Source organism: Heterocephalus glaber, unplaced genomic scaffold (genome assembly GCF_053883595.1).
Source record: "Heterocephalus glaber isolate CG9 unplaced genomic scaffold, H.glaber_assembly_v1.0 deba00001743, whole genome shotgun sequence".
Taxonomy (NCBI): domain Eukaryota; kingdom Metazoa; phylum Chordata; class Mammalia; order Rodentia; family Bathyergidae; genus Heterocephalus; species Heterocephalus glaber.
The window spans coordinates 193,830-220,702 of record NW_028258449.1 but is presented as its reverse complement, the minus strand read 5'-3'; the positions used below and the strand labels follow the sequence as shown (position 1 = coordinate 220,702).

General features: G+C 41.2%; 1 protein-coding gene across 7 annotated transcripts in view; it reads right to left on the bottom strand.

The window, feature by feature from the left end:
* Hycc2 (hyccin PI4KA lipid kinase complex subunit 2) overlaps window positions 1–26,831 on the bottom strand; it is a 73,042-nt gene extending 46,211 nt beyond the window's left edge. For 5 of the 7 annotated variants that reach the window (XM_021249739.2, XM_087200379.1, XM_087200380.1 and 2 more), the window contains exons 1-2: window positions 26,684–26,831; window positions 1,336–1,432 (exon numbers count right to left, since the gene is read on the bottom strand). The gene's annotated coding sequence lies outside the window, so the exon portion shown is untranslated. Of the gene's footprint in view, window positions 1–1,335; window positions 1,433–26,540; window positions 26,562–26,683 lie in introns of those variants that run through there. The other 2 variants (XM_087200378.1, XM_021249740.2) reach the window with 2 other exon arrangements.
* Window positions 26,832–26,873: the final 42 nt, after the last annotated feature.

The window sequence follows — 26,873 nt, the reverse complement described above, 5'->3', positions numbered from 1 at the left end:
TGATGCCTGACAGTGTAAAGTTGGTTTCACTGGCAAGCATTTCAGCACCCACTGTGGGTCTTCCGCGTGCACAGAGAACACTTCATGCGGGATCAGCTACACTGAAGAGACTGGCCAGCCAAGTTCATGACTCCCTACAGTGTGTGTGCGTGTGAAGGGATACATTTCCCAGGCTGCTGCTCTTTCTGTTTATTACTAACGTACACAATTTATAAAACCAAAAGAAAAAGAAAATACTCATCCCCAAATCTACTGTGGCTCCAACCAAGATCCTATACAAAACCCACCAAATCCGTCTTTCACAGGAAACTGATACAAGACAGGTGAAGGCAGGAAAACATAAGCAGGTTGGATCTGAGGTGAGTTCTGATCCCTGGCACAAGCTGCACATTCTGAGCCTTCAAAGTATGACCTTGCAACCTTCACAGCCACGCCCACATCCCAGGTCTGCCAGGCTGACGATGGCAAAGTCACATCTGCACCCAATGGGAGTTTCAGCCAGCACAGGTTAGGCCAACAGTGCTGGTCTGTCCTGGCCTGCAGCCACGCTGACTTCCTGGTGAGACCGCTCCTCACCTGCTATGGCCAAGCACTCTGCCTCCAGACTTCTTCCCCAGTGAAACCTGGCTGTGCAAGGCTCCAGCAACCTTGTTCCATCACCACTTCTGAACCTCTAGCAGGCTCTTTCCTGGGAGGGTACAGCCAGATGACCTGACCCCTTCCCAGCTCACTGCCACCTGCCTTGGCACCAGATTTTTCTGACGGGATTTGTAGAGGTCTTGGGATAGAGCAACAATGGATTTGGGGATGAGTATTTTTCTTTGAGTTCTCTATATATTGTACGTTAAAAATAGTGGGCTGGCTCACAAGCGCAGGTCCCTAGTTCAATCCCCGGTACCAAAATATATAAATAAATAAATAAATAAATAAATAAATAAATAAATAAATAGTGGGGGCCGGGGATTTAGCTCAGTGGCACCACACCTGCCTCAGAAGTACAAGGTCCTGGTTTAATCCCCAGTACCAAAATAAAAAAAATAAAATTTAAGGATTCAACTCCTTGGCTGCTGTAGTCACATGTCAAGCGCCCAGCAGCAGCTACAGGGCACTGGAGTCCCATACTGGACCTTCCCAATAAAAACAAAGCCATGGTCACCAAAGTTCTATTGGATGCAGCCAGATAATGCAATCATGCTGACTAAGCTCAATAATTCACACACATACACACACTCACAGAGAAAGAAATGGACACACAAACAGATGTAATCACTTCAGGTAAAACTGCATAATAAATTAAGTCTCCAAGGGAAATTTAAGTTAAAGTCATAAATGTACCTGTTCTGGATCAGTTTTCTAAAGGAGGAGGTGGCATAGGAATGCAGCAGAGTTCAAGTGTAGAATTCATTTGTTGAGAGTTAAATACTTTCCACCTCTATAAAAATAAAAATGAAAACAAGGATGTAATACAAAAAAGAAAGAACAGGATTTTTTGTTTGTTTTTTTGTTGTTGTTAAATTCTTTTATTGGTACATTTTAGGTATACAACACAATTACATTTCTCATTGGGAATTGTACCTTTACATAATGCATCTTGGTTCTTTTTTTTTTCCCCATTCTTAGCCCTCCCTTCACCCGCTCCACCCTTCCCTATTTACAAAGACTTTATTTCCATTTTTTCCGTAAGAAAGAACAGTTTTGAGGATACATTTATAATATAGTTCATATAATCATAAAAAATAATCATGGATAAAAAAATTTCTGTAACAAATAGGATACTTGTGTACCTTTATCAAGTCTAATTTTTTTTTAAAAACCATTCTTTTAGAGACAGAGAATCTGAATTTTAGTTTTAAACTTGCCATTAATTATCTGTGAGAGCCTTGGTAGGTTACTTAAATTTTACATGTATATGTGTATGTAACACATTATTTTGTCTGGAGCCTCACCTGATTAATCTACAAAACTGTATTCTTCTAGACAAAAATTCTATGACTCTTTGAAACAGGTCACAACAATCTCTCTTCCTCTCTCACGCACATAAGCACAATCCTAAGAAATATGACGTCCTCATTCAAACTTCAAATGCAAGGCTGGAGATACAGCCCAGGGTCCTGCGTGTGCTGCACATATATGAAGGCTCTGGGCTGGATACCCAGCACCACTCCAAACAAAAATCTTTTAAAACATGCAATATAAAACCAAACTTAAATACTACAAAGGCAACAAAATCATTTTGAATGAGTTTCACCTAAGTGAAAAGTTATCATTTTTTACATATAGATTACATTTCTTGCTCAGAGAGAGCCTCTTTCAAATGGCAAAACAGAGATTTCTTGGAAAATAATGACTTATATATGCATCTGCTGAACACATTATGCTCTACTTCTTTGATTCAAAACAGTACAATTTTAAAATGTAACCTCCCCCAAAGTTAATCCTTTAAAATATGTTCATTTGGGCCAGGGATTTAGCTCAGCGGTTTCACCGCCTGCTGCGCAAGTGCAAGGACCCGAGTTCGATCCCCAGTACCAAATAAATAAATAAATAAATAAATAAATTTTAAAAATATGTTCATTAATGAAATGTACTTTTAATAAAAAATATGCAATAAATTATCTTGGAGTTAAATTATATTATCAGGCCACGCTTGGTGGTGCACTCCTACAATCCCAGTGCTCAGGAGGCTGAGGCAGGAGGACTGTCACAAGTTTAAGGCCAGCCTGAACTATATAGTTAGATCCTATCTCAAAAAACAAAAAATTACATTAGCATTGTCAAGGTTCCAATATTCTTTGGACTGAACAGTGTCAAGACCCCCTACTGTAACCATAGCCATGACTTTGTATCTCTTCTATATTTGGCTTTTACATGAGAGGTTTATTTTAGGGGCAGAAGTTGGGCATAGCATACACCTGAAATCCCAGCACTCAGAGTATGAAGCAGGATTGCTGGGAGTTCAAGGCTCGTCTGGGTTACAAAGTGAATTCAAGGCCAATCTGAACTATGTAGAGAGACTCTGTCTCAAAAAACCAAAAAGAAAGGAGTAGGTTCTGCATGGCAGGAGAGCCTTTGAAAAGGACTACCAGAATATCTATGGGAAGCCACACAAAGAGACCAGTGAACACTTGAAAAGGTGCTCTGAATGTCAAGGAATCAGGGTGAGAATGAGACATCTTTCTGTATCTTGAGTTCTGAATCACAAGACAGTTGTCAGATTCTGGAGCCCTATAGCAGGCAGGTTGGACAGCCTTGCAGACCTGTCTCCCCATCTTCCTGTGGAGACAGATGCTCATTAGACTCTCAAATTAAAAAGCAAAGAGAAAAAAAATTTTAAAAAAGAAAGGGCAAATTGTGGGAAAAACTGAGTTTTCAAAAACCTTAACACAACAGGAAAGCAAAGCAATCTCTGCTGGTTGGAGGTAACTAGCCCCTCATTCATCTGTGCAACAGAGAAAAATGGGAACCTTATCAGGAAGGTAACACTGCCCAGAGTCTCCATGAGTTCTTTGAGACACAAAATCTGGCACATGATAAAGACCTTAGTATGCAAAAGGACAAGAAAATATGGGCAGTATGAGAAAACTAGACCAGAAAATCAGACCCAACACACAATAACGATTACTTTAAATAACTCTAATATATTAAAGAAAACAGGGGAAACGGACAAAATTGATAAAAGATGGAGGATTTCACCAATGAATTAGGATCCATAAAAACTGCTGAAATTCTAGAACTAAAAAATAATATATATTCAATTGAGAACTCAATATATTGATTATATACCAAACCGGACACAGCAAAATATAGGATCAGTGAACTAAAAACAAGTCAGTAGAAAAAAAAAAAAAAGGCAGTAGAAAATAGCCAAATAGGACTGGGGATTTAGCTCAGTGGTTCTTGTGTCTGCCTTGAAAGCGCAAGGTCCTGAGTTCAATCCCCGATACCAAAAAAAAAGAGAAAGAAAATAGCCAAATAAAAGCACAAAGAGAAAAGAGCAGAACGGGGGGGGGGGGGGGGGGGGGCAAGGGAAAGAAGGAAGAGGAGAGGTTTAAGATAAACATGAGATATGCTGGAAATGTCATTCATACATACACCAGACAATAGGAAAAAGGTAAAAGCAATATTCAAAGAAAGAATATCTGAGTTTTCCAAAACTGATGAAAGAAATCAATCCAGAGATTCAAGGTATTCTACCAACTCCAAGCTCGATATACAAAGAGAAAACTATACCTAGGACAACATAATCGAATTACCAAAGGAAGAGAAGGAGGAGAGAATTAAAGTCCTAACAGCAAAAAGATGTCTCAACACCAGAAACTGGAATATAATAGAATAGCATTGTTAAAGAAAGTAATTGTCAATCTAGAATATTATATTCAGCAAAAATATTCTTCAAAAATTAACGTCAAGAGCTGGGTGTGGTGGCGGATGCCATTAATCCCAGCACTCGGGAGGCTGAGGCAAGAGGACAGCTATGAGTTCATGGCCAGCCTGGGCTCCACAGTGACTTCAAGGCAACCCTGAACAGCATGGCAAGACCCTGTCTCAAAAAAAATAAAAAATCAAATAAAAATGTTTGCTAACAAATACAAAAATAGAAATTTCTCATCAGCAAGCCTGTACTAAATAAGATTAAAGGGAATTATTTAGGTTAAAAAAAATCATCCTACATCATAAATATGAAACATAAGGAATAAACAGGGTACATATGTAAGGAAATAAAGTAATAGTGATTATTCAAAGCAATAACTAAAATATCTTCTAAGGTTTAAAGGTTCTAAGATTTTAGCAGGGTTTTTTTGAGACAGAGTCTCACTGTGTAATTGAGGCTGGCCTGGAGCTCCTGTCAATCCTCCTGCCTCAGCCTTCCCAGTGCTGGGATTACAGGCGTGCACCACTACAACCAGCAGCAGTTATGTTGACAGTGTGAAAAAGTAGTAATTTGAGCTGTGTATAGTGTGGCACACACCTGTAATCCCAGCTACTTTGAAGCCTGAGGCAGAAGGGCTGCAAGTTTGGGGTTAGTCTGGACAAAGCTTAGACCCTGTCTCAAGAAAAAGTAATTTGTGTTACATTGTAATAAGCTGAGGATAAATGTTATAATTTTAGGATAATCATTAAAAATTTTGTTATATATAACACATTAGAGAAAAAAGTAATATTTAATCTAAAACCAATCAAGAAGGGGAAAAAAATAGATGAGCCAAAGAGCAAATGATCGTAAAATTATACATAAACCCAATTTCATGTAAAAGGATGCTCTGCAGACTAAACAAAAAAGTATATTCTTTAAAAAAGACAAACCTTAAACATCCATAGAAAGATAAGTAGAGGGTGAAAAAAAATACATCATGCAACATAACCAGAAGAGAACTGACAGCCAGGCATGGTGATGCCTCCCTGCAATCCCAGCTACTCTGGAGGCTGAGGCAGGAGAATGGCAAGTTGGATGCCAGATTGGGCAATTTAGCTAGACCCTGTCTAAAAATAAAATTAAAAGCATTGGGGATATAGCTCAACACTCCTCGGGCTCAATCCCCAGTATCACAAATAAGGAAAAAGTCAGAAATCATTAGCAATGACAATAAGTAACCTGGAAAAACACCAAGCACCTGGGAGTTTAACTTAGGAAATAAATACACTGAACTGAATACTGAGACAGCAGCAAAGTGTGTGAGATGCAGCTGCACCTGAACCACACAGGCAGGCAGCCCTCATTTTCCAAGATGCCACATTGAAGAGCAAATGAACGAAAAAGAAAACAAGCACATGGAAAAATTAACAGCCAAAAGCTGATTTGTTGAAAAGCTTAGTAAAACAAAAACGTCTAGCCAAGCTGATTAAGGTAAAAGGAAAAACACGAATAACTACAAAATTTTTAGAGGTCAGTATGATCATTTTATGCTAACAGGTGACAATGTGAAGTAGATACATTTCTTGAAAAATACAAATTACCAATGCTGACAGAAACAGACTATCCAAAGGGCCCCAAAGCTATTAAAGGAATGGAATCTGCTACTAAAACCTTTTCCACAAAGATCTCAAGATGTAGATGGTTGCACTAGTGAGTACTTCTGAACAAGTGAGAACATCACCAAACTCGCACAAAGTCCCCAGAAAATAATAGAAAGATCTGCAACTCTTCTTAAGAACCAGTGCAATCATGATGCCAAAAACTGACTCCAATGTTGCAAGGAAGCGGAATCATGGACTAATCTCGCTCATGAACACAAGTGTAATAACTCAATCAGTGCTAGCAAATAAAATCTAGCATTATATATGAAAAGAACCTGTAACATCATTTATCCTAAGTGTATAACAGAAGAAAATCATATGATCATCCAAATAGGTACAGAAAAAGCATGTGAAAAAGTTCAATAGCTACTGATAATAAAAAGCTACTGGAAAACTCATAAAGAATAGCCATAAAATGTCTGCAGCACATATCACAGTCAATGGTGAGATACTGGAAACCTACCCTGGGGCAAGTAGAAAACAGGAGCTGACCACTGTCACCACTTCTGTTTAACACTGTACTGCAGGGCCTTGCTAGTGCAACAAAGCAAGAGAAACAAAGAATACGGACAGGAAAGGAAGAAAAGTGGCAATTCATAGATGACAAGAGAATCTATAAGATTCTATAGATTATTAAATGTAATAAGTGAATTTATATTTCTGGATATAAGGTTAATACTGAAAACCAACTGTGCTTCTACAAACTAGTCATGGATTTTGTTTTGTCTCTATTTTATTTATTTAGGTACCGGGGATTGAACTCAGGACCTTGTGCTTGCGAGGCCGGCCCCTGGAACTACTGCGCTAACACCCGGCCCCCACTGTGTTTCTCTGTAGCAGTCTTTTACATGGTCTAGCCTCCCCTTGAACTCACTATGTATCCTAGACTGATCTCTTAACCTGCACTCCTCCTGCTTTGGCCTAGCAAATGGTAGGATTACTGCACCATCATGCCCAGACTTTAACCACAGATTTTTAAAAGACAAAGTACAATAGCATAAAACAAACAAAAGCTAGGAATAAACCAAAAGATGCGCAAAGACCTCTGCACTTTTTGAGAGATATTTACAAAGTCCTAAAAACAATTGTCAATAGGAGTACGCGCTGAGAAACAGGTGACTGTGGTCGTGTGAGCACTGCCGCAAACCCGAACAGTAAGCAGCCCAATCCTTGCTGCAGCCTCTTGGCACTGCCAGGAGACAGTGGTATGGACATGTGGGTGCTGCTGGCATAAAAGGGCACGCAAGCCCTAAAAAGAAGCACAGCATAAGAAGCAGCACAGTACACAGACAAACCAGGGCCCGCTGTTCATCATCACTCTCAAGTCTCAGGTGCTGTGCATAATTACATGTGCAACGCCTTTACACTGTCACAGGGCAGCAGCCTCAGAAACATGAGGGGTGTACTGTACAATAAAGCTTAACAGTTACAACATAAGAGGAGTTTTTCAGCTTCATTACAATCTCACGGGACCACCACTGGGTAAGAGGTCTGCATTGCCCAAAGCTTCATCACACAGTCTGTCAACTATACATGAAAGATACACCAAGCTTATGGACTGGGAAGACTTACAATCTTTCCAATCCATCATTTCTATTTCAAAACGATCTTAACTCCCACTTCCTTTTCTAAAAGCCTCTTAAAAATAAATTGAAAAAAAGATTTGAAAATCCTTAGAGAAATACAACAGTGAAAAATACCAATACAATCTTGAAAAAAAAATGGATAGCATATCCCATTCAAATATTAAAACATGCTACATACCTATAGTAATTAAAACTCATCAATAAAAAAGTTTATAAGGACCGGGGATTTGGCTCAGTGCTTCCAGGGCCTGCCTCACAAGCACAAGGTCCTGAGTTCGATCCCCAGTACCAAAAAAAAAAAAAGATTTCCTGACTTATGATACAAGTAGCATTGAGTGCAGAGGGAAAAGACCATCTTTTATGAAACAAAGATGCTGAAGCAACTGAAAATTCCTAAGTAAAACAACACGTCCTCATCCTTGTGGTAGGTTAGCTTAACTGTGTCAACTTGACTGGCTCAGAAGCTGAAGGAGGAATTAGTGAAGCGCATCTCTGGGCAGGCCAAGGTACCATGACCTTGGGTTCTAAAACTGGTCCCTCATCCCTTCCTCTCTGGCGCTGCTGCCTGCTCTGCTTCCCACAGGCCAGGCACTTTCCTCTGCCAGGCCCTTTCCACTTTTCCATGATGTCCTTGCCTTGGAGCCAGCTGACCATTTAATTTGACCGAAGCCAAATTAAACCTCTCCTCCTTTAAGCTGTGGGCATTGGCTTTGGTGTCCTAACCACAGGACAGCTAACTAATACAATCCCTAACCATACACAATTCACAAAGGTAAATTTCAGACAGTCCAGATGTAAATGTGAAAAGCAAGGGAGGAAGAGCCATAGCAAAATATCTTTGACCCAGATGCAGCCAAAATTTTTTAAGCCAACTACAAAAGCACTGAAAACAAAAAAAAAGGTAAACTGGGGTATACAAAATCTCTCATCAAAAAATGGATTAAGGGAATAAAAAGACAACAATTAGAAAAAGGTGTCAACAATAAAATAACATCCAACAGTAAGGGTAAAAGACCTACAATGGCTCGGGGCGAGGACAGGAAAGCTATGAGGTCCTGGCACAAAGCACCAGTCTACAGCCAAGGTTGGACCATGGCTACAAAGAACACTCTCATCTGCAATCGTGAGCCTAGTACTAAGGGGAAAATGTGACAAGAAAAGAGCCTTCTCAATGGGAAGGGGAAGCGGGAGACAAGAAAAAAAGAACAGAAGGGAAAAAATGGAAACAAAGCTTTTGTAAATAAGGAGGGGAAGAGGGGTTGGGGGGGGTGGGGAAAAATAAGAAAAATAAATACTTTGCGAAGGAAAGAAAGAACAAAAGAAAGGGGGGGGGGAGGGAGGGGAGAGCCTTCTGCTTCCAGACAACCTAGGACCTCACTCTGACAGGAAAGAATGTACCTTCTTGCCTGAAATAATCAAAAAACAGATAAAACATGAATTTTTGGTTTTCAAGACGGTAGACACAAAAACCAAAGAACAATGAAGCTGCCCCAACATTCTTCCTTAAGGATTTTCTTGCTTCAGTGTAAGGAAGGGAAAAACAGGCCAAAGCTAGTCTACTGCCAGAGCTAAGTAAGAGAGACAGCAACTTGAAGAAAGAACTCTGGGGATCTACAGAGAATCCCTCTCTAGTTAGAAAAAAAGCTGATCAGTACACTACATGAGGAAACCACCAGATGCCAGAAGAGAAGTGCCCAAAAGGTTAGAGAACTTACACACCACCATGAAAGGTGCCTCTTCCTATCAGACTGAGGACTGGGCGAAATACAAGAGGAAAAGAAGGCCTACACCAACCACAGATCCAATACTGCCTACTAAATCTTAAAAACAAAATTTGAAAGGCTCAAACTGTTTTCAAACAACTTCACTGCATCTCACAGCAGAGTTCAAAAATATTTGTAGGAATACAAAAATATCCAGAATACCACAGGTAAAATTCAGAGTATAGGCAGTCAATAAAATTATTACCGGGAATGGTAAGAAACAGAAAAACAGGTGTTACGCTTTAGAGCTAGGTGCCTTGTGTGAAGCGGTGGGGCTTCGGGAAGGTGACTGGATCATGGAGGCGCTGTGCTCAGGAGTGGATCTCAGCCGACCTGCTCTGGGGGGGGCTGGGTCTCCAGGGTGTGGCCTGGAAGCCCCCCCTTCCTGGCCACCTCGACAGGAGCAGCTCTCCTCCACAAGACCCTTCTACCCTGGAGCCAGGTGACTAGGGACTGAAACCTCTAAAAACAGTGAGCCCAAATAAGCCTCTCCTCCTTTAAGTTGCAGGGCTTGGGTATTCTGTCTCAGCAAAGAGACAGGGACCAGACAGTAAGATCCACCATGATGTAGCAAAACAAGTCAATCAAACCTGACCCCAAATTTTTCAAAAAATTGACCCAAATTTGATATAGATGTTACAGTTAGCAGACAAGGAAACAGGTAACAGTAATCATAACTAAGTTGTTCAAACTATATTGTTCAACTATGTTGAGCACGTTGAAGGTGTCAATTTTTTTTTTAAACAGCTTATTCCAACTGTAATATAAAAACCGCAATGTATAAAGTGAAAAGCATACTGGATGTGAATGAATAACATGAGATACTGTAGAAAGAAAAGATTAGTGAACTGGAAAGCAAATCAGCAGGAATTCAGTATCTGAATTCTATTTTCTGAAACACATTTGTCAATGCTGTGCCCAGCTTTGGACAGAATAAGGGCCCTATGCCAACTTTTACACTGTTGGTAATTCTGGCTTTCAGTAATGAAGCTACTTAGCCCAGAGAAGAAAACACTGAGGACAAGATGTGTCCCCTACCCAGGGGCAGTGGGCACACCTGTAATCCCAGCATTGAGCAAGGTTGAGGTTGAAGGATTGCCAAGTTTGAGTCCTGGCTGGTAAACTAAGCAAGACCTCATCTCAAAATGTAAAAATAAACAATTATCTTTAAAAAGTGGTGCTGAGGATGTAGCTCAGTGGTAGAGCAACCCTGGGTTCGATACCTAGTACCACCAAAAAGTTTCCTCAATACAAAAGAACCAGGATCAGCTACCTTCACCTATAGAGTTAGGTGCAGATGGACCATTTTTTGATCCACTGGTTTTAATCCTGAAATTTTTCCACCCCTCAGAGAAAACAAAGGAATACAAGCTATAGGTCCAATCAACACGTGTAAAACTTTTCTCCTGTAATCTACAAACAATGTTAACACTGCACAGGGCCAGGGATTAGCTCAGTGGTTTCACCGCCTGCTGTGCAAGCACAAAGACCTGAGTTTGATCCCCAGTACCAAACAAAACAACTGCACAACCAGACAATAAAAAACCAGACAATAACAAAAAAGATTAGCTAATCTTCAAAACATAGTTTATTGCTATGAATTACTCATTATATTTTACAATGTACAGCATAGTATTTCTAATTGGTTCTGGTTCACAGTACAAATAAAGAAGCATTACAGTTTGAAGTTATCAAAAAAAAAGATAGGAAAGTAACATAGTAAGACATCACCTTTTTTAGCTAATCAACTAAACGTGTAAGATTAAGTTAGAGAAGAGTATTTCAAAACTTCAGCAAGGTAAAATCTCTCTGGGTTATTGTGATGATTAAATAAGAATGTCTGGTACACAGCCTGTCCAGTGGTCATCAGGTCTTATTTTCCAATTGCCAAGATTGGGGGCGGGCTTTTTTTTTTTTTTTTTTTTGGTACCAGGGATCGAACTCAGGACCTTGTGCTTGCAATGAAGGCGATGGAACCACTGAGCTAAATCCCCAGCCTCAAGGTTTTTTTTTTTTTTTTTTTGAGACAAGGTCTCATTGTGTAGTTCAGGCTGGACTTCAACTCACTACGTAGCCCAGTCTGGCCTGAAACTTGCAGGGATCCTCCTGCCTCAGTCCCTCTGAATGCAGGGATTTCAGGCGTGCACCACCACGCCCAGCTGGCAAGGGAGGAAATGAGAAATACCATCATCCCTCAGTGTTCTGGAAGGACTGCTTCCAGGACCCCTGTGGGTACCAAAACCTGAGAATACTCAAGCTCCTCACATAAGACAGCACAGCATTTGCATATAACTTCCACTCACTCTCTTGCATACTTTACTTAATGTAAATGCTAGGTAAATACTTGTTAAACCCTACTTGTTTAGATGACAATGGCAAGAAAAAGATTTGAACATGTTCAATAAAGATGTAATTTTTCCCTCAAATATTTTGGATCAGCAGATAGTTGTATCCAGGGACTAACTGCATGTAAAGAAAAGAAAAGGATTCCTTAAGCCTGAGCTGTAAGAGGACATCACGTCCCTGAAATTGCATGAAATGTTTTAGGTAAATACCTATTTTTCTGGATCCACAGCTTTTTATCTAATTTTAGTGGGATTTTAAGTCCCTAAAAGATAAAGAAGTATGGATCCAGAAAAACCAGGTGAGAGGTTATTAGAGAACCTAAGAAACAAAAAGAATCACAGGAGGATTTATGATTCTTATGAAATAAGAAAGTACTGAATGGGATAAAATAAAATTTATTTTTAAAAAAACAGGGCTGGGGATGTAGCTCAGTGGTTCCAGCGCCTGCCTCGAAAGCGTAAAGTCCCGAGTTTGATCCCCAGTATCAAAAAAATTAAAAAATTAAAAAAAAAACAAAGAAAATACGGTTACAGTTTTTGCAATTTAAATATCCAATGTTTATGCATGACCATACCCACATATATACTACACAAAATATATTTGTAAGAGGTCACAATTTTCTAAGTCTAGAAACCAGTGTTTCACACATACACACAAAAAATGTCCTAAATTACAAGGTATAGGTAAAATTATACTAACAGAAAAATTCTCTTTATTACATCTTTTAAGAGCTCAAACTGTACGATCAATATGAGACTGCAATTTAAATTACGGACATACAAGCAGTAGACAAATCAAATATGACAATATTTTTATGGAGATGACAAAACGGAATTAAAATTTTTAAATCATTTACAGTTTTTTTGTTTTGCTTTGTTCTATTTTTTTGTACCGGGGATCAAACTCACGACCTTGCACTTGCAAGGCAGGCATGGTGCCACTGAGCTAAATCTCTGGCCCTACAGTTTTATTTTTATTTTGAATTAAGCATCTGTTCTCCTCATAATGTAAATTACATATATTTTTCATTGTGTTACCAAAGTTAGAATGGAGCCGTAATTTCTTAATGGAATACAAACTGTTAAGAGGATAAATCTTTTGGGATAAAGTCGCAATAACATGCTGATGGCACATAATTTTCACACCTGACAAAATCTTTTATTTTTCTTGCATAATGAATGTTTTGTTTGTACTCATTCACCACCCAGGCACTCCTCTACTGGGGATCAAACTCAGGACCTTGCACTTGCCAGGCAGGCGCCAGCACCACTGAGCTAAATCCTCGGCCCTCATTCATTCTTTTTACAGTTCTTATTAAAGGCCATTCCTCAAACAACATTAGTCAGTATTAGGTCCTTATGAATAATATTCTATTGCTGTATTATGTTCTTCCTTCCCCTAAGTAAACTTCATGTTCTTCCCTTCCTAGGCTGAGGCAGATGGTCACAGCAAAAGCCCTGGTGAGTGCTGTCTTCTGCTACTCATGCCTGTAGTCTCCTCCCACGATGGCTCTGTGCTTGGCCAGGTGACTTATTTTCCCCAATCCAACATTAGCCAATGCAATGCAAAGTTCTGAAAGATGCTCACATACTGGAGCCTGTCTTTCTTCTTGCTGCTTTTAAAACCTAGCAGCCATGTGAAGAAGGCAGAGCTAGCTTGGTAAAGAGATACATGTCAGGCAATAGTCAGCATCAACCAACAGATGTGTATGAGAGAATCAGGGAAGACTAGAAATAGAACCACCCAGATGCCCAAACTGCTGACCAATATAACTGTGAGCAAATAAAATGGTTGTCATGCTAAGCCACTAAATGTTCAAGTGATGCCATAAAGGCTAACTAACATATGCTTTTTGTTAAAGGGCGAAGAGATGGGTGGTACAATTCAGTAGCACAGTACCTGCCCAGCATGTGTGAAGCTCTCAGCTTAACTGACAGAACCACAAATGCTGGGGTGGATCTCACTCATGAACCTACTATAAAGGACATTAAAAACTGCCCATTTAGTAATAATTTTCAAAACGGATTTAATTAATTGGGTTTCTGCCAAGATATTGAGAGACCCAACCAGTGCTTTATTCAAAATGATGCAGGACTGCTGGCCTTGGTGGTGCACTCCTGTAATCCCAGCACTCAGGAGGCTGAGGCAGGAGGATCGTTGAGAGTGCAAGGCCAGCCTGGGCTACACAGTGAGTTCAGGGCCAACCTCAACTACAAAGTGAGACCCTGTCTCAAAAACAAACAAAAGATGCACGTCTGTACCAACGTTAGAATCAGACCAGCATCCGTCCCTGGGTGTCCCGTTTTGGGAGGCAGTAAGCCTACTGAAGATGGTAGTAATGAAAACAATGATTACCAAACATCTGGGTATTTTTACTACAAGCCTGGATAGCAATGCTTTTTAGTACACAATTTTAGTGATTTCAATCCCCTTTTCCCTTCTCAGACATCCTCCTCCTTCAACCACACTGGCTCTCTTGCTCTGTCTTGAATACGTCAAACTCACTCTTGCCAGGAGGCTCTGTGCTGACGATGCCTTTGCTGCTTAGCTGTCCACGATGTTTCCTAACTTCACCCGGTCTTGATTCCTCAGAGTAGGGGAAGGCTCAACCTGCCCCAATCTCATTCACTGATCTTGAGCACACTCACTGTTCATTCTTACTACTGAACAGGTTGGAGGAATAGCTAGCTAGTGGTAAAGCACTGCCCAGCATATGCAAAGCCTGGGTTAGACCCCCAGTACAACAAACAAATTTGTTTACTGCCAATCTTCATACACTAAAACATACACATTAGCTGCCTGTGTGTGAGGAGAGTGTCTTTCATTCACCATGCTATCCAGAGTCCCTCTTTTAGTGTCTGAACAAGTACAGGAAGGAAGGAGGGAGGAGGGAGGGCTCCTATTCTTCAGTGGTATCGGGGTGATATCAGTAAAAATTGCAGAGCAATGGCCTCAGAAAATCTTCTCCTTCATAAAAGCAACAAAGCACTGGTAAAGTTTTTCAGAATAAATTTTTAAAGAACTCTGCAAATTAACCAAAGTCTTAAAGTAAAGGAGGAAGTATTTCTTCAAGTAGCTGCATTTTGTTAAAGAACAGAGCCTCAGGGAGTTTTAATTTTCCTTATTCCCATCCCACCCCACCCCCACCCCAACTCCACAATAGCTCTGAAAACAGCCCACAATAGGAGTGGAAGTCCCAGGTGAAAGTCACGGAAGAGGACAGAACTGGGGAAAGTGTCTTCCCAGAGGACAACCACTACCTGACCTGTCTGGAAGACCCTATTTGCAAGGTTATCTTCATCTGACATGACTTGGAGCTCTGCCAATTCCAATACCCTTTCCCCAGAAGCATTTGTTCAAAGCTGGGATGATTTCAACATCATGGCTTACTGAAGCATTAGAAAGCAAATGGGACAAACTATAGCCCAACTAAAAAAGATTAAAAATGGACAATGAGATGTGACAGGGAACTTTGAAAAACCCCTACAAACCACAGGAATCATATGTATGCACACAGACATGTGCACCCGAGGTACATGCTCAGGAAAAACAGAAGACACTGAAGTGCAGTAAGGTCTAACTCTGAGGTTCTACACAACTCCCAAAAGAGGGACTAATCTCATTCTAAAGGATGAGGACTCTCATCCACAGGAAGAGGACACTTGCAAGCTTGTACCTGGTTTCCTCCAGACTCTGACCCAAATGCCTTCATGTAATGTCCTAATAAACTGCTGTGACTATGACCTGAGTCATTTTTGAAAATCAGGAAACCTGGGAGTGGTCTTGGAGCCCCCCAAGAACAAAGTCAGGAACCACTCAAAAGAAGATAAAATGATCAAAGGTAGGAAAGGAAGGGCCCACAGGGAATCTGCAGGTTTTGCATTTTCACAGGAAACCAAACAAAGACATAATTGGCGACCCAGGGCTCACATACCAATTAATTAAAAACACCACAGCCACTAACACAAATACAAGCAAGGATCCCCCTCCAGAAAACCTGCATGCCCTCATATTCCAAAGCTGACCACTGAGCTGCCTATAGCTGAGCTCAGACACTGCTCAGCCAGGACGGGGTACTCTGCAGGTCTGAATCCCTTTATTGCACAAAGGACCTGGATAGGAACTTTTGCTGGGAAACATGTCCTGTATCAGATATCCCTTTTCCTTTGGTAAGGAGCCACCAGCCTGACTTGCCCTTTATCAGAGCTGACTCCCTTACTGTGTGAGAAGTCCCAATACAAGCCTTGCCATGTCCCTATCTTTCTTTGGGTGAGGTCTCATTCTAACAATTCTGGACCCAAGAACCTGCTTCTAGTAACACAAATACAGCTTCTAAAACGCTCTGTCATAAAACTAAATAAAGTAAATTAAGATAGGTTCCTAGCTTCTTGCTAGAACAAGACGTTTCATGCTTACTTATACAATTCCTCCCCTAGACTTAGAATTTCTCCAAGGAGTGCTGATTTTTGGGGGGGTGGGAAATGATGTTTAGAGAACACAATCTGGGTGCTAAAGAATGGGCTTGTCTTTTTTTTTTTTTTTGGTACTGGGGATTGGACTTGGGTCCTTATGCTTTCGACGCAGGCGGCAAAACCACTGAGCTAAATCCCCGGCCCTGGGTACTATTTTCTTGCACAGAAAAATGTGCTTCTTTTCCTTGGAATACAGTGATCTGAAATTGATTCCTTCTCACTAAATGAGAATGAATCATATTTAAGACAAGCCCATTCTGGGGCCGGGGATTTAGCTCAGTGGTTTCACTGCCTGCTACGTAAGCACAAGGACCTGAATTCAATCCCTGGTACCAAAAAAGAAAAAAGAAAAGAAAAGAAAATAGTATCCAATCCCCCAAAACCCTACACAAATATGCTGAATAAGTAGCATGGTTAGGTAATGTAGCACAGAATTAAAGATTAAAAATAAATTCCAAGAAAATATGCTGAATTTTGGAATTTCAAATACTAAATAAATGCTTAAAGCATTTGGTATTCAGAGTTGAGTCATGGAAGGCAGTGTCTGGAGTTGGTGACATTTTTAACCTCCCAAAGAAGTTCCTTTATAGCTGGGCAAGGTGGTGTAGGCCTGAAATCTCAGCCACATATGAGGCTGAGGCAAAAGGCTCACAGATTCAAGACCAGCAGGGAAACTTAGCAAGACCTTGTCTCAAAACACAATTCTGAAAAGGAGGGTGGGGATGTAGCTCAATGGTAGAGCTCTTGCCTAACATGTACAAGGCCTTGGGTTCAATCCCCAGTACTGCAAGAAAGAAAAGAAGGGAGGGAGGGAGGGAGGGAGAGGGAAAGAGAGTTCCTTTCCTTACGTAGTAAGCTAACAGAGTTCAGACAAGTTCTTTCATTAACGTGAATTACTGGATATCCCTTTTTGTGGTTTTCCTAATTTTTCTACTGTAGTAAAATGTATATAACAAAATTTACCATGTACACCGCTTGTGAGTGACATTAACTACATTCATAATGTTGTGTAGCTGTCACCACCAACCACCTCAATCCTTCATCCGTGAAACTAAAACTCCACACCATTAAAGATAACCCCACTCGGCCCCTGGTAACCATCACTCCACTGCCTTGTCTCCAGGACACTGATGAGGACTACTCTTCCGAACCTCACCAGAGAAGAATCCTGTACTGCTTGTCTTTTTGTGCCTACCTCACGTTACTTGGCATCAGGCCCTCAAGGCTCATCCAAAGTCCACAGCACAGCAACATGCTAGGCTTCAGCACCCTGCAGGACTGCCTGCTTTCCTTCTAAGGCTGGGTGACATTCTATAGCGCGTACACTATATACTACCTTTGGCTTATCAGTGGATCTGCTGATGGATACTTGAGTTGCTTCCAAGTTTCGGGTAATGTGAATGATGCTAATATGAACATGGGTATATGGTATTTCTTAAAGACTCTGCTCTTAATTCCTTTGTGTATAAATGGATAATAATTTTTTACTATAATCCAGAACTACAACCAATAAAGACAAAGCAGAAAACTTAACAGAGGAGAATGAAGCAGGAGCAGGCATTTATGTATTAATATACTTCTTCTATTCTTTTTATGACAATTATTACCTATTGAAAGTTTCCATGCACTGTTGCTAATTTTAAATACAACTAAATGTACATTAAAGGAATTAATCATTAAAACCTAGACTTATAAATTCAGAAAATAGCAAATCAAATCAGTCCATCTTTTGCTATTTTTTTTATTATGCTTTTTGTTTTTAATGAACTCTATTCTAAGCTTATAAATATATCAACCTACCTTTGGTGAATCGGTAGATACCTGCTTTGATATAAATGAATTAAACCAGCAACAAAACTCAAAAAAAAAAAAATCAACCTATATTTTTCTATTTAAAGACTTTGCATTGTATGTAGCTCTTTATTAGCTAACACTTTGATAGTATTTACTGTACATGAGTACTGTTCAAGGATTGTACATCTACTTACAACAATCCTACTCAATAAATACTATTATTATCCTCATTTTAGAGACAAGCAGGCACTCTGCCAAAGGACATGCTACTACTAAGTGGTAAACCCAAGGCTGCCAAGCTAGACCACAAGAATCCTGAACATTTCACCAATCCACAGGCTATCACATTCATTTGTTATAATGAAAATGCAATGCTTATTCCATCTGGTCAGCAAGTAAGAAAAAAAAGTTTTTACCTTAATAAAAGTAACATGCATGCTAAGGGTAGAAGAACTGTATGAAAATTTAGATTCCTGCCACCTTGGCAAAGTTCTTGATGAGTACGAGACTGAAAAGTGTTGGCCGGGGATTTAGCTCAGTGGTTTCGTCGCCTGCTGTGCAAGTGCAAGGATCCGAGTTCGATCCCCAGTACCAAAAAAAAAAAAAAGACTGAAGTGTGCCAAAACACTCCCTTCAAAATCAGCTGGCCACTACCACCTAGAAAGAAGCAGTGCTGGAGGGGCCTCTTTACAGCCTGTAAACAACATAAGCCAGACCTTAGTGTGCTGCTCTCCCTATTTTCTGAATAACCCATGAACTGCAATTTTGTTTTGGTATATGTTTTGGTACCGGGGATCGAACTCCTGACGTTGGGCTTGGGAGGCAGGCAGCGGAACCACTGAGCTAAATCCCAGCCCAAGCTGCAGTTTTAAATGGGTCCCAGTACAAGAGAAAGCAACATAGTAAGTCAAGGTAGCAGTGCAAGATACTCCACATTTGGACCTGAAGACTCACCAAACTCAGTGGTGTCCCAAGTGTCTGTGGTGAATGATAAGGTAGCTGTCTAAAGCTACCAAAAGGTCCTGACAGAATTACAACTTGGACTACCAGAAGACCCATAAAGCAAGGTGTCTCAATCCTGGCAGTATTGGCATCTTGGTTACTTCTTACATTGTGAGAGGCTGCCTATGTACAGGAGGATAAATATTTAGCAGCATACCTGGCCTCTACCCACTACATGCCAGTAGCACTTTCACTAAATTATGACAAACAAAATGTCTCCAAATATTCCCGTGTCCCATGGAGACCACCACTGTCCCTGGTTGAGAACCACTGCTTTATAACAGAGCTATGCTGTTTTCTGAGAATGATCATTTCCTTTGGAGAAATAGTTTCTTGCCTGGCTTTTGGGCCCTTGTAGGAACTGATGATGGATCAAAGTGACCAGGTGACTTAACTTGTCCTCAAAACTGTGTTCTGACCCACCAGGCCACAGGCTGCATGTGCTCCCGGCATTCCATTCAGAAACACAAGTGATACTGAGTGTCATACATTAGCTTTTTCTCTTCTTCAGGGGACAAGAAAAGACTACCCTTTTCTACCCTCAGCACTTGATCTTAGCCAAAAGGCTGAGAAGCAATTTTTCTACCCTTATCTTTATGTCAGATATGACTTCATGACTTGTTTTGACCAAGGAACAGGAATTTATTTATTTATTTCATTCTCTCTCTTTCTCTCTTTCTCTTTCTTTTTCTCTTTCTTTGAGACTGGGACTTATTATGCAATTCAGGCTGGCTTTGAACTCACTATGTATCCCAGCCTGGCCTCAAACTCACAGTGATTCTCCTGCCTCAGCCTCCCAAGTGCTGGGATTACAGGCATGTGCCACCACACGTGACCAGAAATGATTTCCGTAGAAGCATCTAATTGTCAGTTTGCAATTCTTCAGCCTGTTTTTTCCTTACCAGTATGATGACAGAAGTAGAGATAAATACAGAGATGCAATGCTGACCCAACATATAAAGAATAGCTGCCTGGAATCACCCAGACCTGCAGATTTTATGTGGGAATAAATCTTTTTTCAAAAGTTACTTTAAGCAGAGCTGGGGATTTAGCACAGTGGTTCCACTGCCTGTCCCGCAAGGGCAAGGACCCGAGTTCGATCCCCAGTACAAAAAAAAAAAAAATTACATTAGGCCACTACTTGAAGATTGTTACCACTCCATAACCAGCTAACTCTCACTACAATGGAGATAATATAAAGAGATTAGAGCAGACCACAAAAACACAAGGAAGCCTAAAGGACAAATGATTCAGACTCCATGGCACTTCTACTAAATCTCAATTCTCCCTTCTGTGGCCTTGCAGAACTCTCTATGATCAAATGAAAGAAGAAGAGAGAGGAAAAAAAAAATAGCTAGACCCTGTTAACACATGGTTCCAAGCAATATGCTGGCATTACTCCTACACAGAAGTTGCTCTGTAGGACAGGAGAACAGTGAAATCCTCCAGGGAGGCAGAGCTTCAAGCAGTTTATCTGGCTGTTCACTGTACCTGAAAAAAGAAATAACCAGAGGTCCATATCTAATGGTATGGCAAAATGTCTTTGCAACGAGTATTTGCTCAATAGGCTCAAGAAATAGCAGCCCAGGCAGCAGGAACAAAAATTAACCTGATGTAACAAGACGCCCCCTCATCAATGCCCACCTACAGGTTCCTGATCTGCCAGGCTGTCTCACATCTCTACCCATTTGCCGAATCTACTCTCCTCTCTGCAATACTGTCAACTATCCTCTAGCCTAACTACACCACTGTTTCTTCCACACTCAAGATCAACAGCCACCTCTTCTAATAAGCCTTCCCTCAGGGTACATGCTACCCATATCAATTCAGGGTCCTGCTTCTTCCCTTCTCAATTCACATGTTCTCAACTTAAGAGTTCGCAGACCTTCAGGGATCTGAAATGAATAAACTTCGATGAGGGGGGGAAAAAAAAAATCACACCACTCTTTTCATAAACCTCTAATTAAAATTTGTAACTTCATTACATCACATCATGAATAAAGACAACCTGTGATATTTCCTGTGATGTAGTCACCAATAACAATCACAGGTATCTTCGTTAACAAATCACACTTGTAGACATTAAAATATAATTTATGCTCATCACTACTTTAGGCTCCATTTTTCTGGTCAGCAAGCTTTTGCTCCATTCTGGATAAAAATTTTTCCAATTGCATCTGCCCAGATGTTTGATTAAACAATTTGGGGATGAGATTTATATACAAAATAAGTAAAGCAGATTGCCCCCCCCTCATATGGACGAGCCTTACACAATCAATTCCGGGCTTGGACAGAACAAAAAAGGCTGAACCTCCCACTCCTTGATGTAAGAGGACATCAGCATCTTCCTGCCTTTGGACTCAAAGAGAAACATCAGCTCTTCCTGGGCCTCATCTGTCAGCTTTGGAGAAGAACCACGTCATCTCTGGCTCTCAAGCACACACTCTTGACTGGCAATACGCCATCAGCTCTACTGAGTCTCCAGGCTGCCCACTCACTCTGCAGACCGTGAAACTTGTCAGCCTCCTTAGTCATGTGCACCAATTCCTTATAATACACCTTATGACAAATCACACACAAACACCCATATTGGTTAAGTCTCTCTGGAGAACCCCTATGAATACAGTCCTGACTCTAAGACCTGGAACTATGCAGACTCCACCTCTCGGAACCTCTTAGAGCAGGGAACATTCAGCCCTCGTAACAGGTACTCCATTCCCATGCCTTCTGCAGGAGAACTGGGGCACCTAATGGAGACTAGCAGATAAGCAGACACCCAGACAGAGAATAAACGTCAGTCTCTCTTCTTGATGGCACATAAAACCCCCCAAGTGACTCTTGGCGACATTCTCTTGGATTCAGGAAGGAAAACAACACTTGTCCCTCCTCCACAAGTGATAAAACTTTATTTCTTTCAACTTATACTACCCTTCTAAAGAGGTTACCTCCTTTTCTCCCTCTTAAGACTTATAAATTGATGAGGCAGGCATAATGGCAGCTATTCCCAACACCCCACAGTACCTAATACCCTCTCTTCTCAGAAAGCTGAGTACATGTTTAGTAGTCCTATTTAATTAATAATTTTTCTAGAACAGGGAATATATCTGTTATTTGCATTTCCAATTCTTAATAGAAATCTAGGTAGCTAACAATAATCTCTTAATTAAGAATCAAACATTATTAAGAGTCAAGTATTAGACTGAGGACATAGCTCAGTGGTAAAGTGCTTGGCTAGCACACAAAGGCACTAATAAGAGTCAAATATACTTAATGACAAAGATAAAAATAAATGACTAGCATTTTTCTAAGTTTAGAATAAAATGACTATTCTGTAGCCCATGCTTTGCCATCTAATAAACTGCTGCTACTCACATTTTACCATTTCAGTAATTATATCTCAAACCTAGAAAGTACTGTACCACAAATCTATAACTAATAGCCGGGTGTGGTGGCACATGCTATAATCCCAGCACTTGAGAGGCTGAGAAGGGGATCACCGTGAGTTTGAGGCCAGGCTGGGCTACATGCAAGCCCTGTGTCAAAGACCCAAAACAAAGGGTGGTCATGGTGCTGCACACCTGTGATTGCAGCACTCCGGAATCTGAGGCAGGAGGAGCACTGACATCTCCACGCTGGCATGAGCTACATAGTAAGTCCAAGCCCAGCCTGACATAGTGAGACTCTGGCTCAAACAACAAAACAACAAAATAAAAAACCTCTACAAGTAATCAATGTTACACCCCTTGATATATACATAACTGAATTGAAAGTCTTCTCATTCACTTTTGCATGCACTTGTTCCCATGGCAGTCAGATCCCCAAACAGAAAGTCTTAGAATTCATAAAAACGAACCATAAACCTCTACACTGGACCCATGTCAAGGTCAACATACGTGCAATTACAAGTTTTTGTACATATTATTGGGTGAATATTTATGCAAACTTTTTTGGGGGGATATTGGGGATCAAACACAGGACCTTGCACTTTCGAGGCAGGCACAGTGCCACTGAGCTAAATCGCCAGCCTTATGCAAATAATATTTACCATATGGCACTTACTGAAAAAAGACCTTGCATCAAGAAAACTTCCCCCCAAAAACTCCAAAATAAAATAAAATAAAATAAAAGGAAAACTTCCAATCCTATTTTCCAATTTTAGTCCAATTCTAGGACTAGACAGCATTCTGAGACATTAAAAGAATCAAATATGAGTAAATATCTGTGCAAATTAGTGATCACTGGTCCATATTTTGATTTTTTGTTGTTTGTTTTTTTGCTGGTTTTTTTTTTTTGGTACTGGGGATTGAACTTGGGTCCTTGTGCTTGCACAGCAGGTGGCAAAACCACTGAGCTAAATCCCCTGCCCCACTGGTCCACATTTTGAAAGAAACTAGTTTGGTTTATGGAAAGCAACTAAGTGCCAAGTAAAAAAACCAATCCAAACCAAAACATTCAGCACAATTTTTATTTTTGGCAACTTCAGCTCCTGGCTATGATATTAAATGGCAACAACTGATTGAGCTATAAAAATACTGGTAGATTTGCCAGCCCTTTCTCTCAAGCTAAAACTGTTACTGGTTCACACCATAAGTACCTTGAATTAGATCAGTGATTCCAAAGTGGAAGTCAGAGATAAACCAAATCAAGAGAACTTTTTCCCAAAACGCATCTGCTTCCTCTACATTTCCTCACCACTAAGACTCTAAAGGAAAGTGTACATAATATGATAGATCTGTACATGTCTTTAATAAGTCTTCTAAGGCCGGGGATTTGGCTCAGTGGTTTCACCGCCTGTTGCGCAAGCGCAAGGACTGGAGTTCAATCCCCAGTACCAAAAAAAAAAAACGTCTTCTAGGTTATTTGGAGAGATTTATCTGTCTCCACTTTTATGGAGAATTCTCATATTAGATACAAACCTTTTTTTATTTTATTTTTTTTGGTACCGGGGATTGAACTCGGGTCCTTGTGCTTGCTCAGCAGGTGGCAAAACCACTGAGCTAAATCCCCGGCCCCCAAACCTTTTCTAAAATATTGTTATCAATAGCAAGCATAAGGAACAGAGCTACAAGAGCTCTGCAGAAATCCACGCAGCTAAAGAGCTGTGTTCAGAGCAGGTGTTAAGCCCCCTTCAGAGATTTCTGTGCCAGCTCCTTCCAGAATCTAAACATTACATTTTAGATAATAACAAATGTTCAGACTATTATCCCGAGAAAAACACAGTTTACTAGCCACACCAAAATGTAAAATGAAGCCAACTGTGGCAGGGCGATCCTAAGAAGCCGCAATGAAATCCCAAAATTCTACTATTCTAGTATTTTAAAAAGTACTATAATACACAGCTGATAACTTGTTTGGAGACTTCTGTTCATATTTTGTCATCTCAACTTTTCATTTTGTAGCACTAGTTTTTCTGTAACAAAATTCAGTCAAGCAGAAACCTTAATCAGGGCCGGGGTTGTAGTTCAGGGGTACCGCACCTGCCTGGCAAGCACAAGGTCCTGAGTTTGATACCCGGCACCAAAAAACAAAAAAAAACCTTAATCATTCTAGAACTTAATAGCTATCTCTCTCTTTTTCCTTTTTTTTTTTCTTTAGAACTTAATAACTATTGTGTCAAAACTGCCTGCTAAAAACAATAAAGTTAAATCAACATTACTTGTCAAAATAGCCTAAGGGTTGGATTAAAAGAAAAAACAATCTTTTAAGATCCATTTTAAAGTGATTATACTTCAATAGCCATTGCTTCAAATTTCTTATAAACAGCTCCAATACTAAAGTGTTTCAGAATGGAAGACTTCTATGACTTATAAGCAACCATCCAATTATTATATGTTAATTTAGACTAGTGTTTCTTTTCTTTCTTTCTTTGGTACCAGGGATAGAACTTGGGACCTTGCATTTGCGAGGCAGGGGGCGGAACCACTGAGCTAAATCCCGGGCCCGGGACTAGTGTTTCTTGAACTACTTGGTACTCTCTAATGTTCAATTTATAACTTTCTACAATGACACCTACTGGACATTCAAAAGCAGCCCCTAGATCTGCAAGACAGTCTGAGTAGGCTGGTTACATAAGAACGAACGAGAAAACTCTCTCTCTCTCTCTCTCTCTCTCTCTCTCTCTCTCTCTCTCTCTCTCTCCCCCCCCCCCCAACCTATATAAAGGCTGGGATTTGTTCACAGGTACTCAAAACACTACAGAATTTCACTAAAATAGAAACAAGTTTTCTTTGTGACTGAGACAGCACTGGTTTTTTTGTAGGACAAAAGACAAAAAAATGAGGCACCAAGAATCATTTAAAAATTTTAATTAAAGCATTGACAAGGATCTCAGTACTCTGAACACTTCAGAATAAACTTTAAGCATCCACTTCTCCTTCCTGGGTATTTTGAGAAAAAAATGAAATGTTCTTTTAAATTTATATGAACCATGGGCTGGGGATTTTAGCTCAGTGGCACCACGACGGCCTGGCAAGGCAAGGTCCTGAGTGCGATTCCCCGGTACCCCCTCCCAAATTATATGAAGCAATATAAGTGATCACTAATACAAAAAAATCACATTTCAGAAAATTTTTCTGACAAGGAATACTAAAGCAAGTTCAGGAAAATGATACAAATGCTAATATTACATTCTTCCTTCGAAAGCAAATTTCAAACAGCTTACATTATAGTAATTTACGTTTCTTTTAAAATTGTTTTCTAGACTTTTTAAATCGTTCTCAATTAACTACAAAATCAAGGCTGTATGTAGTCTGTCCTCCCACAGCACATGCTCACCGAAGTTCCTATTTTAACCCTACATTTTATTGTGCAAACAATAAATTACAAGACTTAAGAACAAGATAATTTGTGATTAGTTTTATCTGTAAATGCCTTACCTAAGTCCTAGAGATTCAGAGCATTCTTTTCAAACCTAAGATACAAATAACTTGTAACAAGCTTCTCAGACTTACAGGAAAACTACTTAAAAGTTGCCCTCCCCCCAATTCCGACCTCCAATTTTTCAGTTCCTAACATCCGCAAAATCTAAGGAGGTCTACCAGCTACTTTTCTAGTCTTTTTCCAACTTGCACTCGCCTCCTACCAAAGATTTTGGAGGCTCTACTTTCCTGAAGATTAAGAGCTGCAGTCAGCATCCTCGGCCCTCGTAACAAACAAGCGCCCGAGTTGCACAGCGTGGACCCGCACGCCCGTCGCAGGCTGACGCCCCCGTCCCCTCGTCCTCGGCGCCCGCCCGGCCCAGCCCGCGCTCCCACACGGCGGCCGCGAGACTCCCGGGCCGGGCCAGCCTGGCCGCCGGGGCCACGTCGGCCCGCGTTACGTAACGACGGCCGGGCAGGGTCGCGGGTTCGCTCGCACGGCCGGGAAGGCCGTTGCTCCCCGCACCCCCGCCACCCCAGAAAGGCCCAAGAAGCAGCCCCTCGGCGTCCTCCGCTAGCCCGGCTTCGCGCTCAGAACCGCTCCACCCCGCGACCAGCCCCGCGCTCCCTCCTCTTCCCCCTCTCCGCCGCCCGCAGGCCCGGGGCCCCGGACCGCCCCGCCGACTCGCGACCTCCAGCTGCTACCCGGTTCCGCGGGTCGTGACCGCCGGCGGGAGGCTGCAGCTTCCCCAGCCGACCCTCGTCCGCTGCCCTCGACGCTGGCCGCAGCAGAGAGGAAAGCCCCGTACCGCGCACTTCTCGTCCCCACAGCCAGCCCGGCCACCTACCAGTCCCCCGCCGCCTCCAGCTTCCGACCGCCACCGCCTCCCGCAGCAGCCTACCAACCGCAGCGCAACATCCGGGCTTCTCTATGGCTGAGCCCCGCTCTCAACAACGGCCACGCTCATTGGCTGCAGCTTCCCTTCGGCCCGCCCCTAGGTGCAGGGTCTAAGGACTCCGTCTCCAACCAGGAAAACA